The following is a 20,902-nucleotide window of genomic DNA, read 5'->3' as shown; positions in this document are numbered from 1 at the left end:
GGAATATTGGAGCTGTCACTGCTGTGGTGTCTGAGAGAGGGAAACACTGGGCCTGTCATTGCTGTGCTGTCATGGAGAGGAGCACGTTGGAGCTCACACTGCTATGATGTCACAGGTAGGGTAACAGTGGCTCTAACATTGCTGTGGTGTCCCAGAGAAGAGGAAATTTGGGCCCTCACTGCTCTGGTGTCACAGAGACGGGTAAAGTTGGGCTCTAACTGCTGTGGTGTCTCCAACAGGGTAATCCTGGGCCTAAAATTGCTGTCCTTTCACAGACAGGAGCAATTTTGGGCTGTGGCTGCACTGCTGTCTCAGAGAGTGGAACTTTGGGGCTCATACTGCTCTGGTGTCCCAGAGACGGGAACATTGGAGCTGTCACTGCTGTGTTGTCACAGAGAGCGGAACACTGGAGCTCTCCCTGTTCTGGAGTCACAGAGAGGAGGAAATTTGGCATGTCACTGCCCTGGTGTCACACGGAATGGAAGAGTGGGGCTGTCACTGCCGTGGAGTCCGAGAAAGGAGGAAATTTGGTGTGTGACTGCACTGCGGTCACAGCGAGTGGAACTTTGGGGCTCTCACTTCTGTGGTGGAAGAGATGAAGAAATAGGTGCTGTCACTGCTGTTGTGGTGTGACGGAGAAGAGGAAATTTGGGCCTGTCATTGCTGTGGTGTCACGGAGAGGAGCACTTTGGAGCTCACACTGCTATGATGTCACAGATAGGGTAACACTGGTTCTGATATTGCTGTGTTGTCACAGAGAGGAGGGAATTAGGCCTCTCCCTGCTCTGGTGTCACAGAGAGGGGGAAATCTGGCCTCTCACTGCTGTTGTATCAGTGAGGGCGTAACACTGGAGCTGTCATTGTTCTGGTGTCCCAGTGAGGATTAAATTGGAGCTCACACTTCTATGGTGTCCTAGACAGTGGAACACTGGGCCTGACATTGCTGTGGTGTAACAGAGAGGAGGCAATTTGGGGCTGTCATTACTGTGATTTCACAGAGAGGGGAAGAGTCAGGCTGTCCCTGCTGTGGTTTCAGCGAGAGAGTGAAATGGAGGTAGTTAGAGCTGTGATGTTACAGACAGGGGAATCCTGGGACTCGGAGCGCACTGCTGTCACCGAGAGCAGAACTTTGGGGCTCTCACTGCTGTGGTGTCACAGAGAGAGAAACAGCGGTGTTGTCGCTGCTGTGGTGTCAGAGAGTGGAACACTGGGCCTGACATTGGTGTGGTTTCCCAGAGAGGAGGCAATTTTGGCTCTCACCTCTCTGGTTTCACAGAGAGGGCAACTTTTTGGCTGTCCCTGCTGTGGTGTCACGGAGACGGGAATATTGGAGCTGTCACGGCTGTGGTGTCTGAGAGAGGGAAACACTGGGCCTGTCATTGCTGTGCTGTCATGGAGAGGAGCACGTTGGAGCTCACACTGCTATGATGTCACAGGTAGGGTAACAGTGGCTCTAACATTGCTGTGGTGTCCCAGAGAAGAGGAAATTTGGGCCCTCACTGCTCTGGTGTCACAGAGAGGGGTAAAGTTGGGCTCTAACTGCTATGGTGTCTCCAACAGGGTTATCCTGGGCCTAAAATTGCTGTCCTTTCACCAACAGGAGCAATTTTGGGCTGTGGCTGCATTTGGGGCTCATACTGCTCTGGTGTCCCAGAGACGGGAACATTGGAGCTGTCACTGCTGTGTTGTCACAGAGAGAGGAACACTGGAGCTCTCCCTGCTCTGGAGTCACGGAGAGGAGGAAATTGGGCATGTGACTGCCCTGGTGTCACAGGGAATGGAAGAGTGGGGCTGTCACTGCCGTGGAGTCAGAGAAAGGAGGAAATTTGGTGTGTGACTGCACTGCGGTCACAGCGAGTGGAACTTTGGGTCTCTCACTTCTGTGGTGGAAGAGATGAAGAAATAGGTGCTGTCACTGCTGTTGTGGTGTGAGGGAGAAGAGGAAATTTGGGCCTGTCATTGCTTTGGTGTCACGGAGAGGAGCACTTTGGAGCTCACACTGCTATGTGTCACAGATAGGGTAACACTGGTTCTGATATTGCTGTGTTGTCACAGAGAGGAGGAAATTAGGCCTCTCCCTGCTCTGGTGTCACAGAGAGGGGGAAATCTGGCCTCTCACTGCTGTTGTATCAGTGAGGGCGTAACACTGGAGCTGTCATTGTTGTGGTGTCCCAGAGAGGATTAAATTGGAGCTCACACTTCTATGGTGTCCTAGACAGTGGAACACTGGGCCTGACATTGGTGTGGTGTAACAGAGAGGAGGCAATTTGGGGCTGTCATTACTGTGATTTCACAGAGAGGGGAAGAGTCGGGCTGTCACTGCTGTGGTTTCAGCGAGAGAGTGAAATGGAGGTAGTTAGAGCTGTGATGTTACAGACAGGGGAATACTGGGACTCGGAGTGCACTGCTGTCACCGAGAGCGGAACTTTGGAGCTCTCACTGCTGTGGTGTCACAGAGAGAGAAACAGCGGTGTTGTCGCTGCTGTGGTGTCAGAGAGTGGAACACTGGGCCTGACATTGGTGTGGTTTCCCAGAGAGGAGGCAATTTTGGCTGTCACCTCTCTGGTTTCACAGAGAGGGCAACTTTTTGGCTGTCCCTGCTGTGGTGTCACGGAGACGGGAATATTGGAGCTGTCACTGCTGTGGTGTCTGAGAGAGGGAAACACTGGGCCTGTCATTGCTGTGCTGTCATGGAGAGGAGCACGTTGGAGCTCACACTGCTATGATGTCACAGGTAGGGTAACAGTGGCTCTAACATTGCTGTGGTGTCCCAGAGAAGAGGAAATTTGGGCCCTCACTGCTCTGGTGTCACAGAGACGCGTAAAGTTGGGCTCTAACTGCTATGGTGTCTCCAACAGGGTAATCCTGGGCCTAAAATTGCTGTCCTTTCACCAACAGGAGCAATTTTGGGCTGTGGCTGCACTGCTGTCTCAGAGAGTGGAACTTTGGGGCTCATACTGCTCTGGTGTCCCAGAGACGGGAACATTGGAGCTGTCACTGCTGTGTTGTCACAGAGAGAGAGGAACACTGGAGCTATCCTTTTCTGGAGTCGCGGAGAGGAGGAAATTTGGCATGTGACTGCCCTGGTGTCACAGGGAATGGAGGAGTGGGGCTGTCACTGCCGTGGAGTCAGAGAAAGGAGGAAATTTGGTGTGTGACTGCACTGCGGTCACAGCGAGTGGAACTTTGGGGCTCTCACTTCTGTGGTGGAAGAGATGAAGAAATAGGTGCTGTCACTGCTGTTGTGGTGTGAGGGAGAAGAGGAAATTTGGGCCTGTCATTGCTGTGGTGTCACGGAGAGGAGCACTTTGGAGCTCACGCTGCTATGTGTCACAGATAGGGTAACACTGGTTCTGATATTGCTGTGTTGTCACAGAGAGGAGGAAATTAGGCCTCTCCCTGCTCTGGTGTCACAGAGAGGGGGAAATCTGGCCTCTCACTGCTGTTGTATCAGTGAGGGCGTAACACTGGAGCTGTCTTTGTTGTGATGTCCCAGTGAGGATTAAATTGGAGCTCACACTTCTATGGTGTCCTAGACAGTGGAACACTGGGCCTGACATTGGTGTGGTGTAACAGAGAGGAGGCAATTTGGGGCTGTCATTACTGTGATTTCACAGAGAGGGGAAGAGTCGGGCTGTCACTGCTGTGGTTTCAGCGAGAGAGTGAAATGGAGGTAGTTAGAGCTGTGATGTTACAGACAGGGGAATCCTGGGACTCGGAGTGCACTGCTGTCACCGAGAGCGGAACTTTGGGGCTCTCACTGCTGTGGTGTCACAGAGAGAGAAACAGCGGTGTTGTCGCTGCTGTGGTGTCAGAGAGTGGAACACTGGGCCTGACATTGGTGTGGTTTCCCAGAGAGGAGGCAATTTTGGCTCTCACCTCTCTGGTTTCACAGAGAGGGCAACTTTTTGGCTGTCCCTGCTGTGGTGTCACGGAGACGGGAATATTGGAGCTGTCACTGCTGTGGTGTCTGAGAGAGGGAAACACTGGGCCTGTCATTGCTGTGCTGTCATGGAGAGGAGCACGTTGGAGCTCACACTGCTATGATGTCACAGGTAGGGTAACAGTGGCTCTGACATTGCTGTGGTGTCCCAGAGAAGAGGAAATTTGGGCCCTCACTGCTCTGGTGTCACAGAGAGGGCTAAAGTTGGGCTCTAACTGCTCTGGTGTCTCCAACAGGGTAATCCTGGGCCTAAAATTGCTGTCCTTTCACCAACAGGAGCAATTTTGGGCTGTGGCTGCACTGCTGTCTCAGAGAGTGGAACTTTGGGGCTCATACTGCTCTGGTGTCCCAGAGACGGGAACATTGGAGCTGTCACTGCTGTGTTGTCACAGAGAGAGGAACACTGGAGCTCTCCTTATTCTGGAGTCGTGGAGAGGAGGAAATTGGGCATGTCACTGCCCTGGTGTCACAGGGAATGGAAGAGTGGGGCTGTCACTGCCGTGGAGTCCGAGAAAGGAGGAAATTTGGTGTGTGACTGCACTGCGGTCACAGCGAGTGGAACTTTGGGGCTCTCACTTCTGTGCTGGAAGAGATGAAGAAATAGGTGCTGTCACTGCTGTTGTGGTGTGAGGGAGAAGAGGAAATTTGGGCCTGTCATTGCTGTGGTGTCACGGAGAGGAGCACTTTGGAGCTCACGCTGCTATGTGTCACAGATAGGGTAACACTGGTTCTGATATTGCTGTGTTGTCACAGAGAGGAGGAAATTAGGCCTCTCCCTGCTCTGGTGTCACAGAGAGGGGGAAATCTGGCCTCTCACTGCTGTTGTATCAGTGAGGGCGTAACACTGGATTTGTCTTTGTTGTGGTGTCCCAGAGAGGATTAAATTGGAGCTCACACTTCTATGGTGTCCTAGACAGTGGAACACTGGGCCTGACATTGGTGTGGTGTAACAGAGAGGAGGCAATTTGGGGCTGTCATTACTGTGATTTCACAGAGAGGGGAAGAGTCGGGCTGTCACTGCTGTGGTTTCAGCGAGAGAGTGAAATGGAGGTAGTTAGAGCTGTGATGTTACAGACAGGGGAATCCTGGGACTCGGAGTGCACTGCTGTCACCGAGAGCGGAACTTTGGGGCTCTCACTGCTGTGGTGTCACAGAGAGAGAAACAGCGGTGTTGTCGCTGCTGTGGTGTCAGAGAGTGGAACACTGGGCCTGACATTGGTGTGGTTTCCCAGAGAGGAGGCAATTTTGGCTGTCACCTCTCTGGTTTCACAGAGAGGGCAACTTTTTGGCTGTCCCTGCTGTGGTGTCACGGAGACGGGAATATTGGAGCTGTCACTGCTGTGGTGTCTGAGAGAGGGAAACACTGGGCCTGTCATTGCTGTGCTGTCATGGAGAGGAGCACGTTGGAGCTCACACTGCTATGATGTCACAGGTAGGGTAACAGTGGCTCTGACATTGCTGTGGTGTCCCAGAGAAGAGGAAATTTGGGCCCTCACTGCTCTGGTGTCACAGAGAGGGGGAAAGTTGGGCTCTAACTGCAATGGTGTCTCCAACAGGGTAATCCTTGGCCTAAAATTGCTGTCATTTCACCAACAGGAGCAATTTTGGGCTGTGGCTGCACTGCTGTCTCAGAGAGTGGAACTTTGGGGCTCATACTGCTCTGGTGTCCCAGAGACGGGAACATTGGAGCTGTCACTGCTGTGTTGTCACAGAGAGAGGAACACTGGAGCTCTCCCTGTTCTGGAGTCATGGAGAGGAGGAAATTGGGCATGTCACTGCCCTGGTGTCACAGGGAATGGAAGAGTGGGGCTGTCACTGCCGTGGAGTCCGAGAAAGGAGGAAATTTGGTGTGTGACTGCACTGCGGTCACAGCGAGTGGAACTTTGGGGCTCTCACTTCTGTGGTGGAAGAGATGAAGAAATAGGTCCTGTCACTGCTGTTGTGGTGTGAGGGAGAAGAGGAAATTTAGGCCTGTCATTGCCGTGGTGTCACGGAGAGGAGCACTTTGGAGCTCACACTGCTATGTGTCACAGATAGGGTAACACTGGTTCTGATATTGCTGCGTTGTCACAGAGAGGAGGAAATTAGGCCTCTCCCTGCTCTGGTGTCACAGAGAGGGGGAAATCTGGCCTCTCACTGCTGTTGTATCAGTGAGGGCGTAACACTGGAGCTGTCATTGTTGTGGTGTCCCAGAGAGGATTAAATTGGAGCTCACACTTCTATGGTGTCCTAGACAGTGGAACACTGGGCCTGACATTGGTGTGGTGTAACAGAGAGGAGGCAATTTGGGGCTGTCATTACTGTGATTTCACAGAGAGGGGAAGAGTCGGGCTGTCCCTGGTGTGGTTTCAGCGAGAGAGTGAAATGGAGGTAGTTAGAGCTGTGATGTTACAGACAGGGGAATCCTGGGACTCGGAGTGCACTGCTGTCACCGAGAGCAGAACTTTGGGGCTCTCACTGCTGTGGTGTCACAGAGAGAGAAACAGCGGTGTTGTCGCTGCTGTGGTGTCAGAGAGTGGAACACTGGGCCTGACATTGGTGTGGTTTCCCAGAGAGGAGGCAATTTTGGCTCTCACCTCTCTGGTTTCACAGAGAGGGCAACTTTTTGGCTGTCCCTGCTGTGGTGTCACGGAGACGGGAATATTGGAGCTGTCACTGCTGTGGTGTCTCAGAGAGGGAAACACTGGGCCTGTCTTTGCTGTGCTGTCATGGAGAGGAGCACGTTGGAGCTCACACTGCTATGATGTCACAGGTAGGGTAACAGTGGCTCTGACATTGCTGTGGTGTCCCAGAGAAGAGGAAATTTGGGCCCTCACTGCTCTGGTGTCACAGAGAGGGCTAAAGTTGGGCTCTAACTGCTCTGGTGTCTCCAACAGGGTAATCCTGGGCCTAAAATTGCTGTCCTTTCACCAACAGGAGCAATTTTGGGCTGTGGCTGCACTGCTGTCTCAGAGAGTGGAACTTTGGGGCTCATACTGCTCTGGTGTCCCAGAGACGGGAACATTGGAGCTGTCACTGCTGTGTTGTCACAGAGAGAGGAACACTGGAGCTCTCCTTATTCTGGAGTCGTGGAGAGGAGGAAATTGGGCATGTCACTGCCCTGGTGTCACAGGGAATGGAAGAGTGGGGCTGTCACTGCCGTGGAGTCAGAGAAAGGAGGAAATTTGGTGTGTGACTGCACTGCGGTCACAGCGAGTGGAACTTTGGGGCTCTCACTTTTGTGGTGGAAGAGATGAAGAAATAGGTGCTGTCACTGCTGTTGTGGTGTGAGGGAGAAGAGGAAATTTGGGCCTGTCATTGCTGTGGTGTCACGGAGAGGAGCACTTTGGAGCTCACACTGCTATGTGTCACAGATAGGGTAACACTGGTTCTGATATTGCTGTGTTGTCACAGAGAGGAGGAAATTAGGCCTCTCCCTGCTCTGGTGTCACAGAGAGGGGGAAATCTGGCCTCTCACTGCTGTTGTATCAGTGAGGGCGTAACACTGGAGCTGTCTTTGTTGTGGTGTCCCAGTGAGGATTAAATTGGAGCTCACTCTTCTATGGTGTCCTAGACAGTGGAACACTGGGCCTGACATTGGTGTGGTGTAACAGAGAGGAGGCAATTTGGGGCTGTCATTACTGTGATTTCACAGAGAGGGGAAGAGTCGGGCTGTCACTGCTGTGGTTTCAGCGAGAGAGTGAAATGGAGGTAGTTAGAGCTGTGATGTTACAGACAGGGGAATCCTGGGACTCGGAGTGCACTGCTGTCACCGAGAGCGGAACTTTGGGGCTCTCACTGCTGTGGTGTCACAGAGAGAGAAACAGCGGTGTTGTCGCTGCTGTGGTGTCAGAGAGTGGAACACTGGGCCTGACATTGGTGTGGTTTCCCAGAGAGGAGGCAATTTTGGCTCTCACCTCTCTGGTTTCACAGAGAGGGCAACTTTTTGGCTGTCCCTGCTGTGGTGTCACGGAGACGGGAATATTGGAGCTGTCACTGCTGTGGTGTCTGAGAGAGGGAAACACTGGGCCTGTCATTGCTGTGCTGTCATGGAGAGGAGCACGTTGGAGCTCACACTGCTATGATGTCACAGGTAGGGTAACAGTGGCTCTGACATTGCTGTGGTGTCCCAGAGAAGAGGAAATTTGGGCCCTCACTGCTCTGGTGTCACAGAGAGGGGTAAAGTTGGGCTCTAACTGCTGTGGTGTCTCCAACTGGGTAATCCTGGGCCTAAAATTGCTGTCGTTTCACAGACAGGAGCAATTTTGGGCTGTGGCTGCACTGCTGTCTCAGAGAGTGGAACTTTGGGGCTCATACTGCTCTGGTGTCCCAGAGACGGGAACATTGGAGCTGTCACTGCTGTGTTGTCACAGAGAGAGGAACACTGGAGCTCTCCCTGCTCTGTAGTCATGGAGAGGAGGAAATTGGGCATGTCACTGCCCTGGTGTCACAGGGAATGGAGGAGTGGGGCTGTCACTGCCGTGGAGTCAGAGAAAGGAGGAAATTTGGTGTGTGACTGCACTGCGGTCACAGCGAGTGGAACTTTGGGGCTCTCACTTCTGTGGTGGAAGAGATGAAGAAATAGGTGCTGTCACTGCTGTTGTGGTGTGAGGGAGAAGAGGAAATTTGGGCCTGTCATTGCTGTGGTGTCACGGAGAGGAGCACTTTGGAGCTCACGCTGCTATGTGTCACAGATAGGGTAACACTGGTTCTGATATTGCTGTGTTGTCACAGAGAGGAGGAAATTAGGCCTCTCCCTGCTCTGGTGTCACAGAGAGGGGGAAATCTGGCCTCTCACTGCTGTTGTATCAGTGAGGGCGTAACACTGGAGCTGTCTTTGTTGTGATGTCCCAGTGAGGATTAAATTGGAGCTCACACTTCTATGGTGTCCTAGACAGTGGAACACTGGGCCTGACATTGGTGTGGTGTAACAGAGAGGAGGCAATTTGGGGCTGTCATTACTGTGATTTCACAGAGAGGGGAAGAGTCGGGCTGTCACTGCTGTGGTTTCAGCGAGAGAGTGAAATGGAGGTAGTTAGAGCTGTGATGTTACAGACAGGGGAATCCTGGGACTCGGAGTGCACTGCTGTCACCGAGAGCGGAACTTTGGGGCTCTCACTGCTGTGGTGTCACAGAGAGAGAAACAGCGGTGTTGTCGCTGCTGTGGTGTCAGAGAGTGGAACACTGGGCCTGACATTGGTGTGGTTTCCCAGAGAGGAGGCAATTTTGGCTCTCACCTCTCTGGTTTCACAGAGAGGGCAACTTTTTGGCTGTCCCTGCTGTGGTGTCACGGAGACGGGAATATTGGAGCTGTCACTGCTGTGGTGTCTGAGAGAGGGAAACACTGGGCCTGTCATTGCTGTGCTGTCATGGAGAGGAGCACGTTGGAGCTCACACTGCTATGATGTCACAGGTAGGGTAACAGTGGCTCTGACATTGCTGTGGTGTCCCAGAGAAGAGGAAATTTGGGCCCTCACTGCTCTGGTGTCACAGAGAGGGCTAAAGTTGGGCTCTAACTGCTCTGGTGTCTCCAACAGGGTAATCCTGGGCCTAAAATTGCTGTCCTTTCACCAACAGGAGCAATTTTGGGCTGTGGCTGCACTGCTGTCTCAGAGAGTGGAACTTTGGGGCTCATACTGCTCTGGTGTCCCAGAGACGGGAACATTGGAGCTGTCACTGCTGTGTTGTCACAGAGAGAGGAACACTGGAGCTCTCCTTATTCTGGAGTCGTGGAGAGGAGGAAATTGGGCATGTCACTGCCCTGGTGTCACAGGGAATGGAAGAGTGGGGCTGTCACTGCCGTGGAGTCCGAGAAAGGAGGAAATTTGGTGTGTGACTGCACTGCGGTCACAGCGAGTGGAACTTTGGGGCTCTCACTTTTGTGGTGGAAGAGATGAAGAAATAGGTGCTGTCACTGCTGTTGTGGTGTGAGGGAGAAGAGGAAATTTGGGCCTGTCATTGCTGTGGTGTCACGGAGAGGAGCACTTTGGAGCTCACGCTGCTATGTGTCACAGATAGGGTAACACTGGTTCTGATATTGCTGTGTTGTCACAGAGAGGAGGAAATTAGGCCTCTCCCTGCTCTGGTGTCACAGAGAGGGGGAAATCTGGCCTCTCACTGCTGTTGTATCAGTGAGGGCGTAACACTGGATTTGTCTTTGTTGTGGTGTCCCAGAGAGGATTAAATTGGAGCTCACACTTCTATGGTGTCCTAGACAGTGGAACACTGGGCCTGACATTGGTGTGGTGTAACAGAGAGGAGGCAATTTGGGGCTGTCATTACTGTGATTTCACAGAGAGGGGAAGAGTCGGGCTGTCACTGCTGTGGTTTCAGCGAGAGAGTGAAATGGAGGTAGTTAGAGCTGTGATGTTACAGACAGGGGAATCCTGGGACTCGGAGCGCACTGCTGTCACCGAGAGCGGAACTTTGGGGCTCTCACTGCTGTGGTGTCACAGAGAGAGAAACAGCGGTGTTGTCGCTGCTGTGGTGTCAGAGAGTGGAACACTGGGCCTGACATTGGTGTGGTTTCCCAGAGAGGAGGCAATTTTGGCTGTCACCTCTCTGGTTTCACAGAGAGGGCAACTTTTTGGCTGTCCCTGCTGTGGTGTCACGGAGACGGGAATATTGGAGCTGTCACTGCTGTGGTGTCTGAGAGAGGGAAACACTGGGCCTGTCATTGCTGTGCTGTCATGGAGAGGAGCACGTTGGAGCTCACACTGCTATGATGTCACAGGTAGGGTAACAGTGGCTCTGACATTGCTGTGGTGTCCCAGAGAAGAGGAAATTTGGGCCCTCACTGCTCTGGTGTCACAGAGAGGGCTAAAGTTGGGCTCTAACTGCTATGGTGTCTCCAACTGGGTAATCCTGGGCCTAAAATTGCTGTCGTTTCACAGACAGGAGCAATTTTGGGCTGTGGCTGCACTGCTGTCTCAGAGAGTGGAACTTTGGGGCTCATACTGCTCTGGTGTCCCAGAGACGGGAACATTGGAGCTGTTACGGCTGTGTTGTCACAGAGAGAGGAACACTGGAGCTCTCCCTGCTCTGTAGTCATGGAGAGGAGGAAATTGGGCATGTCACTGCCCTGGTGTCACAGGGAATGGAGGAGTGGGGCTGTCACTGCCGTGGAGTCAGAGAAAGGAGGAAATTTGGTGTGTGACTGCACTGCGGTCACAGCGAGTGGAACTTTGGGGCTCTCACTTCTGTGGTGGAAGAGATGAAGAAATAGGTGCTGTCACTGCTGTTGTGGTGTGAGGGAGAAGAGGAAATTTGGGCCTGTCATTGCTGTGGTGTCACGGTGAGGAGCACTTTGGAGCTCACGCTGCTATGTGTCACAGATAGGGTAACACTGGTTCTGATATTGCTGTGTTGTCACAGAGAGGAGGGAATTAGGCCTCTCCCTGCTCTGGTGTCACAGAGAGGGGGAAATCTGGCCTCTCACTGCTGTTGTATCAGTGAGGGCGTAACACTGGAGCTGTCATTGTTGTGGTGTCCCAGAGAGGATTAAATTGGAGCTCACACTTCTATGGTGTCCTAGACAGTGGAACACTGGGCCTGACATTGCTGTGGTGTAACAGAGAGGAGGCAATTTGGGGCTGTCATTACTGTGATTTCACAGAGAGGGGAAGAGTCGGGCTGTCCCTGGTGTGGTTTCAGCGAGAGAGTGAAATGGAGGTAGTTAGAGCTGTGATGTTACAGACAGGGGAATCCTGGGACTCGGAGTGCACTGCTGTCACCGAGAGCAGAACTTTGGGGCTCTCACTGCTGTGGTGTCACAGAGAGAGAAACAGCGGTGTTGTCGCTGCTGTGGTGTCAGAGAGTGGAACACTGGGCCTGACATTGGTGTGGTTTCCCAGAGAGGAGGCAATTTTGGCTGTCACCTCTCTGGTTTCACAGAGAGGGCAACTTTTTGGCTGTCCCTGCTGTGGTGTCACGGAGACGGGAATATTGGAGCTGTCACTGCTGTGGTGTCTCAGAGAGGGAAACACTGGGCCTGTCTTTGCTGTGCTGTCATGGAGAGGAGCACGTTGGAGCTCACACTGCTATGATGTCACAGGTAGGGTAACAGTGGCTCTGACATTGCTGTGGTGTCCCAGAGAAGAGGAAATTTGGGCCCTCACTGCTCTGGTGTCACAGAGAGGGCTAAAGTTGGGCTCTAACTGCTCTGGTGTCTCCAACAGGGTAATCCTGGGCCTAAAATTGCTGTCCTTTCACCAACAGGAGCAATTTTGGGCTGTGGCTGCACTGCTGTCTCAGAGAGTGGAACTTTGGGGCTCATACTGCTCTGGTGTCCCAGAGACGGGAACATTGGAGCTGTCACTGCTGTGTTGTCACAGAGAGAGGAACACTGGAGCTCTCCTTATTCTGGAGTCGTGGAGAGGAGGAAATTGGGCATGTCACTGCCCTGGTGTCACAGGGAATGGAAGAGTGGGGCTGTCACTGCCGTGGAGTCAGAGAAAGGAGGAAATTTGGTGTGTGACTGCACTGCGGTCACAGCGAGTGGAACTTTGGGGCTCTCACTTCTGTGGTGGAAGAGATGAAGAAATAGGTGCTGTCACTGCTGTTGTGGTGTGAGGGAGAAGAGGAAATTTGGGCCTGTCATTGCTGTGGTGTCACGGAGAGGAGCACTTTGGAGCTCACACTGCTATGTGTCACAGATAGGGTAACACTGGTTCTGATATTGCTGTGTTGTCACAGAGAGGAGGAAATTAGGCCTCTCCCTGCTCTGGTGTCACAGAGAGGGGGAAATCTGGCCTCTCACTGCTGTTGTATCAGTGAGGGCGTAACACTGGAGCTGTCTTTGTTGTGATGTCCCAGTGAGGATTAAATTGGAGCTCACACTTCTATGGTGTCCTAGACAGTGGAACACTGGGCCTGACATTGGTGTGGTGTAACAGAGAGGAGGCAATTTGGGGCTGTCATTACTGTGATTTCACAGAGAGGGGAAGAGTCGGGCTGTCACTGCTGTGGTTTCAGCGAGAGAGTGAAATGGAGGTAGTTAGAGCTGTGATGTTACAGACAGGGGAATCCTGGGACTCAGAGTGCACTGCTGTCACCGAGAGCGGAACTTTGGGGCTCTCACTGCTGTGGTGTCACAGAGAGAGAAACAGCGGTGTTGTCGCTGCTGTGGTGTCAGAGAGTGGAACACTGGGCCTGACATTGGTGTGGTTTCCCAGAGAGGAGGCAATTTTGGCTCTCACCTCTCTGGTTTCACAGAGAGGGCAACTTTTTGGCTGTCCCTGCTGTGGTGTCACGGAGACGGGAATATTGGAGCTGTCACTGCTGTGGTGTCTGAGAGAGGGAAACACTGGGCCTGTCATTGCTGTGCTGTCATGGAGAGGAGCACGTTGGAGCTCACACTGCTATGATGTCACAGGTAGGGTAACAGTGGCTCTGACATTGCTGTGGTGTCCCAGAGAAGAGGAAATTTGGGCCCTCACTGCTCTGGTGTCACAGAGAGGGCTAAAGTTGGGCTCTAACTGCTCTGGTGTCTCCAACAGGGTAATCCTGGGCCTAAAATTGCTGTCCTTTCACCAACAGGAGCAATTTTGGGCTGTGGCTGCACTGCTGTCTCAGAGAGTGGAACTTTGGGGCTCATACTGCTCTGGTGTCCCAGAGACGGGAACATTGGAGCTGTCACTGCTGTGTTGTCACAGAGAGAGGAACACTGGAGCTCTCCTTATTCTGGAGTCGTGGAGAGGAGGAAATTGGGCATGTCACTGCCCTGGTGTCACAGGGAATGGAAGAGTGGGGCTGTCACTGCCGTGGAGTCCGAGAAAGGAGGAAATTTGGTGTGTGACTGCACTGCGGTCACAGCGAGTGGAACTTTGGGGCTCTCACTTTTGTGGTGGAAGAGATGAAGAAATAGGTGCTGTCACTGCTGTTGTGGTGTGAGGGAGAAGAGGAAATTTGGGCCTGTCATTGCTGTGGTGTCACGGAGAGGAGCACTTTGGAGCTCACGCTGCTATGTGTCACAGATAGGGTAACACTGGTTCTGATATTGCTGTGTTGTCACAGAGAGGAGGAAATTAGGCCTCTCCCTGCTCTGGTGTCACAGAGAGGGGGAAATCTGGCCTCTCACTGCTGTTGTATCAGTGAGGGCGTAACACTGGATTTGTCTTTGTTGTGGTGTCCCAGAGAGGATTAAATTGGAGCTCACACTTCTATGGTGTCCTAGACAGTGGAACACTGGGCCTGACATTGCTGTGGTGTAACAGAGAGGAGGCAATTTGGGGCTGTCATTACTGTGATTTCACAGAGAGGGGAAGAGTCGGGCTGTCACTGCTGTGGTTTCAGCGAGAGAGTGAAATGGAGGTAGTTAGAGCTGTGATGTTACAGACAGGGGAATCCTGGGACTCGGAGCGCACTGCTGTCACCGAGAGCGGAACTTTGGGGCTCTCACTGCTGTGGTGTCACAGAGAGAGAAACAGCGGTGTTGTCGCTGCTGTGGTGTCAGAGAGTGGAACACTGGGCCTGACATTGGTGTGGTTTCCCAGAGAGGAGGCAATTTTGGCTGTCACCTCTCTGGTTTCACAGAGAGGGCAACTTTTTGGCTGTCCCTGCTGTGGTGTCACGGAGACGGGAATATTGGAGCTGTCACTGCTGTGGTGTCTGAGAGAGGGAAACACTGGGCCTGTCATTGCTGTGCTGTCATGGAGAGGAGCACGTTGGAGCTCACACTGCTATGATGTCACAGGTAGGGTAACAGTGGCTCTGACATTGCTGTGGTGTCCCAGAGAAGAGGAAATTTGGGCCCTCACTGCTCTGGTGTCACAGAGAGGGCTAAAGTTGGGCTCTAACTGCTATGGTGTCTCCAACTGGGTAATCCTGGGCCTAAAATTGCTGTCGTTTCACAGACAGGAGCAATTTTGGGCTGTGGCTGCACTGCTGTCTCAGAGAGTGGAACTTTGGGGCTCATACTGCTCTGGTGTCCCAGAGACGGGAACATTGGAGCTGTTACGGCTGTGTTGTCACAGAGAGAGGAACACTGGAGCTCTCCCTGCTCTGTAGTCATGGAGAGGAGGAAATTGGGCATGTCACTGCCCTGGTGTCACAGGGAATGGAGGAGTGGGGCTGTCACTGCCATGGAGTCAGAGAAAGGAGGAAATTTGGTGTGTGACTGCACTGCGGTCACAGCGAGTGGAACTTTGGGGCTCTCACTTCTGTGGTGGAAGAGATGAAGAAATAGGTGCTGTCACTGCTGTTGTGGTGTGAGGGAGAAGAGGAAATTTGGGCCTGTCATTGCTGTGGTGTCACGGTGAGGAGCACTTTGGAGCTCACGCTGCTATGTGTCACAGATAGGGTAACACTGGTTCTGATATTGCTGTGTTGTCACAGAGAGGAGGGAATTAGGCCTCTCCCTGCTCTGGTGTCACAGAGAGGGGGAAATCTGGCCTCTCACTGCTGTTGTATCAGTGAGGGCGTAACACTGGAGCTGTCATTGTTGTGGTGTCCCAGAGAGGATTAAATTGGAGCTCACACTTCTATGGTGTCCTAGACAGTGGAACACTGGGCCTGACATTGCTGTGGTGTAACAGAGAGGAGGCAATTTGGGGCTGTCATTACTGTGATTTCACAGAGAGGGGAAGAGTCGGGCTGTCACTGCCGTGGTTTCAGCGAGAGAGTGAAATGGAGGTAGTTAGAGCTGTGATGTTACAGACAGGGGAATCCTGGGACTCGGAGTGCACTGCTGTCACCGAGAGCAGAACTTTGGGGCTCTCACTGCTGTGGTGTCACAGAGAGAGAAACAGCGGTGTTGTCGCTGCTGTGGTGTCAGAGAGTGGAACACTGGGCCTGACATTGGTGTGGTTTCCCAGAGAGGAGGCAATTTTGGCTGTCACCTCTCTGGTTTCACAGAGAGGGCAACTTTTTGGCTGTCCCTGCTGTGGTGTCACGGAGACGGGAATATTGGAGCTGTCACTGCTGTGGTGTCTGAGAGAGGGAAACACTGGGCCTGTCATTGCTGTGCTGTCATGGAGAGGAGCACGTTGGAGCTCACACTGCTATGATGTCACAGGTAGGGTAACAGTGGCTCTAACATTGCTGTGGTGTCCCAGAGAAGAGGAAATTTGGGCCCTCACTGCTCTGGTGTCACAGAGACGGGTAAAGTTGGGCTCTAACTGCTGTGGTGTCTCCAACAGGGTAATCCTGGGCCTAAAATTGCTGTCCTTTCACCAACAGGAGCAATTTTGGGCTGTGGCTGCACTGCTGTCTCAGAGAGTGGAACTTTGGGGCTCATACTGCTCTGGTGTCCCAGAGACGGGAACATTGGAGCTGTCACTGCTGTGTTGTCACAGAGAGAGGAACAATGGAGCTCTCCCTGCTCTGGAGTCACGGAGAGGAGGAAATTTGGCATGTCACTGCCCTGGTGCCACAGGGAATGGAAGAGTGGGGCTGTCACTGCCGTGGAGTCAGAGAAAGGAGGAAATTTGGTGTGTGACTGCACTGCGGTCACAGCGAGTGGAACTTTGGGGCTCTCACTTCTGTGGTGGAAGAGATGAAGAAATAGGTGCTGTCACTGCTGTTGTGGTGTGACGGAGAAGAGGAAATTTGGGCCTGTCATTGCTGTGGTGTCACGGAGAGGAGCACTTTGGAGCTCACACTGCTATGTGTCACAGATAGGGTAACACTGGTTCTGATATTGCTGTGTTGTCACAGAGAGGAGGAAATTAGGCCTCTCCCTGCTCTGGTGTCACAGAGAGGGGGAAATCTGGCCTCTCACTGCTGTTGTATCAGTGAGGGCGTAACACTGGAGCTGTCATTGTTGTGGTGTCCCAGAGAGGATTAAATTGGAGCTCACACTTCTATGGTGTCCTAGACAGTGGAACACTGGGCCTGACATTGGTGTGGTGTAACAGAGAGGAGGCAATTTGGGGCTGTCATTACTGTGATTTCACAGAGAGGGGAAGAGTCGGGCTGTCACTGCTGTGGTTTCAGCGAGAGAGTGAAATGGAGGTAGTTAGAGCTGTGATGTTACAGACAGGGGAATCCTGGGACTCGGAGTGCACTGCTGTCACTGAGAGCAGAACTTTGGAGCTCTCACTGCTGTGGTGTCACAGAGAGAGAAACAGCGGTGTTGTCGCTGCTGTGGTGTCAGAGAGTGGAACACTGGGCCTGACATTGGTGTGGTTTCCCAGAGAGGAGGCAATTTTGGCTGTCACCTCTCTGGTTTCACAGAGAGGGCAACTTTTTGGCTGTCCCTGCTGTGGTGTCACGGAGACGGGAATATTGGAACTGTTACTGCTGTGGTGTCTGAGAGAGGGAAACACTGGGCCTGTCATTGCTGTGCTGTCATGGAGAGGAGCACGTTGGAGCTCACACTGCTATGATGTCACAGGTAGGGTAACAGTGGCTCTAACATTGCTGTGGTGTCCCAGAGAAGAGGAAATTTGGGCCCTCACTGCTCTGGTGTCACAGAGACGGGTAAAGTTGGGCTCTAACTGCTGTGGTGTCTCCAACAGGGTAATCCTGGGCCTAAAATTGCTGTCCTTTCCCAGACAGGAGCAATTTTGGGCTGTGGCTGCACTGCTGTCTCAGAGAGTGGAACTTTGGGGCTCACACTGCTCTGGTGTCCCAGAGACGGGAACATTGGAGCTGTCACTGCTGTGTTGTCACAGAGAGAGGAACAATGGAGCTCTCCCTGCTCTGGAGTCACGGAGAGGAGGAAATGGGCATGTCACTGCCCTGGTGTCACAGGGAATGGAGGAGTGGGGCTGTCACTGCTGTGGAGTCAGAGAAAGGAGGAAATTTGGTGTGTGACTGCACTGCGGTCACAGCGAGTGGAACTTTGTGGCTCTCACTTCTGTGGTGGAAGAGATGAAGATATAGGTGCTGTCACTGCTGTTGTGGTGTGAGGGAGAAGAGGAAATTTGGGCCTGTCATTGCTGTGGTGTCACGGAGAAGAGCACTTTGGAGCTCACACTGCTATGTGTCACAGATAGGGTAACACTTGTTCTGATATTGCTGTGTTGTCACAGAGAGGAGGAAATTAGGCCTCTCCCTGCTCTGGTGTCACAGAGAGGGGGAAATCTGGCCTCTCACTGCTGTTGTATCAGTGAGGGCGTAACACTGGAGCTGTCATTGTTGTGGTGTCCCAGAGAGGATTAAATTGGAGCTCACACTTCTATGGTGTCCTAGACAGTGGAACACTGGGCCTGACATTGGTGTGGTGTAACAGAGAGGAGGCAATTTGGGGCTGTCATTACTGTGATTTCACAGAGAGGGGAAGAGTCGGGCTGTCACTGCTGTGGTTTCAGCGAGAGAGTGAAATGGAGGTAGTTAGAGCTGTGATGTTACAGACAGGGGAATCCTGGGACTCGGAGTGCACTGCTGTCACCGAGAGCGGAACTTTGGAGCTCTCACTGCTGTGGTGTCACAGAGAGAGAAACAGCGGTGTTGTCGCTGCTGTGGTGTCAGAGAGTGGAACACTGGGCCTGACATTGGTGTGGTTTCCCAGAGAGGAGGCAATTTTGGCTCTCACCTCTCTGGTTTCACAGAGAGGGCAACTTTTTGGCTGTCCCTGCTGTGGTGTCACGGAGACGGGAATATTGGAGCTGTCACTGCTGTGGTGTCTGAGAGAGGGAAACACTGGGCCTGTCATTGCTGTGCTGTCATGGAGAGGAGCACGTTGGAGCTCACACTGCTATGATGTCACAGGTAGGGTAACAGTGGCTCTAACATTGCTGTGGTGTCCCAGAGAAGAGGAAATTTGGGCCCTCACTGCTCTGGTGTCACAGAGACGGGTAAAGTTGGGCTCTAACTGCTGTGGTGTCTCCAACAGGGTAATCCTGGGCCTAAAATTGCTGTCCTTTCCCAGACAGGAGCAATTTTGGGCTGTGGCTGCACTGCTGTCTCAGAGAGTGGAACTTTGGGGCTCATACTGCTCTGGTGTCCCAGAGACGGGAACATTGGAGCTGTCACTGCTGTGTTGTCACAGAGAGAGGAACACTGGAGCTCTCCCTGCTCTGGAGTCGTGGAGAGGAGGAAATTGGGCATGTCACTGCCCTGATGTCACAGGGAATGGAAGAGTGGGGCTGTCACTGCCGTGGAGTCCGAGAAAGGAGGAAATTTGGTGTGTGACTGCACTGCGGTCACAGCGAGTGGAACTTTGGGGCTCTCACTTCTGTGGTGGAAGAGATGAAGAAATAGGTGCTGTCACTGCTGTTGTGGTGTGAGGGAGAAGAGGAAATTTGGGCCTGTCATTGCTGTGGTGTCACGGAGAGGAGCACTTTGGAGCTCACGCTGCTATGTGTCACAGATAGGGTAACACTGGTTCTGATATTGCTGTGTTGTCCCAGAGAGGAGGAAATTAGGCCTCTCCCTCCTCTGGTGTCACAGAGAGGGGGAAATTTGGCCTCTCACTGCTGTTGTATCAGTGAGGGCGTAACACTGAAGCTGTCATTGTTGTGGTGTCCCAGAGAGGATTAAATTGGAGCTCACACTTCTATGGTGTCCTAGACAGTGGAACTCTGGGCCTGACATTGCTGTGGTGTAACAGAGAGGAGGCAATTTGGGGCTGTCATTACTGTGATTTCACAGAGAGGGGAAGAGTCGGGCTGTCCCTGGTGTGGTTTCAGCGAGAGAGTGAAATGGAGGTAGTTAGAGCTGTGATGTTACAGACAGGGGAATCCTGGGACTCGGAGTGCACTGCTGTCACCGAGAGCGGAACTTTGGGGCTCTCACTGCTGTGGTGTCACAGAGAGAGAAACAGCGGTGTTGTCGCTGCTGTGGTGTCAGAGAGTGGAACACTGGGCCTGACATTGGTGTGGTTTCCCAGAGAGGAGGCAATTTTGGCTGTCACCTCTCTGGTTTCACAGAGAGGGCAACTTTTTGGCTGTCCCTGCTGTGGTGTCACAGAGACGGGAATATTGGAGCTGTTACTGCTGTGGTGTCTGAGAGAGGGAAACACTGGGCCTGTCATTGCTGTGCTGTCATGGAGAGGAGCACGTTGGAGCTCACACTGCTATGATGTCACAGGTAGGGTAACAGTGGCTCTAACATTGCTGTGGTGTCCCAGAGAAGAGGAAATTTGGGCCCTCACTGCTCTGGTGTCACAGAGACGGGTAAAGTTGGGCTCTAACTGCTGTGGTGTCTCCAACAGGGTAATCCTGGGCCTAAAATTGCTGTCCTTTCCCAGACAGGAGCAATTTTGGGCTGTGGCTGCACTGCTGTCTCAGAGAGTGGAACTTTGGGGCTCACACTGCTCTGGTGTCCCAGAGACGGGAACATTGGAGCTGTCACTGCTGTGTTGTCACAGAGAGAGGAACACTGGAGCTCTCCCTGTTCTGGAGTCACGGAGAGGAGGAAATTGGGCATGTCACTGCCCTGGTGTCACAGGGAATGGAGGAGTGGGGCTGTCACTGCCGTGGAGTCCGAGAAAGGAGGAAATTTGGTGTGTGACTGCACTGCGGTCACAGCGAGTGGAACTTTGGGGCTCTCACTTCTGTGGTGGAAGAGATGAAGAAATAGGTGCTGTCACTGCTGTTGTGGTGTGACGGAGAAGAGGAAATTTGGGCCTGTCATTGCTGCGGTGTCACGGAGAGGAGCACTTTGGAGCTCACACTGCTATGATGTCACAGATAGGGTAACACTGGCTCTGATATTGCTGTGTTGTCCCAGAGAGGAGGAAATTAGGCCTCTCCCTGCTCTGGTGTCACAGAGAGGGGGAAATCTGGCCTCTCACTGCTGTTGTATCAGTGAGGGCGTAACACTGGAGCTGTCATTGTTGTGGTGTCCCAGAGAGGATTAAATTGGAGCTCACACTTCTATGGTGTCCTAGACAGTGGAACACTGGGCCTGACATTGCTGTGGTGTAACAGAGAGGAGGCAATTTGGGGCTGTCATTACTGTGATTTCACAGATAGGGGAAGAGTCGGGCTGTCACTGCTGTGGTTTCAGCGAGAGAGTGAAATGGAGGTAGTTAGAGCTGTGATGTTACAGACAGGGGAATCCTGGGACTCGGAGTGCACTGCTGTCACCGAGAGC

This window comes from Cyanistes caeruleus, unplaced genomic scaffold, assembly GCF_971803275.1.
Source record: "Cyanistes caeruleus unplaced genomic scaffold, bCyaCae1.hap1.1 HAP1_SCAFFOLD_170, whole genome shotgun sequence".
Classification (NCBI taxonomy): domain Eukaryota; kingdom Metazoa; phylum Chordata; class Aves; order Passeriformes; family Paridae; genus Cyanistes; species Cyanistes caeruleus.
Note: the sequence above shows the minus strand (reverse complement) of the source record.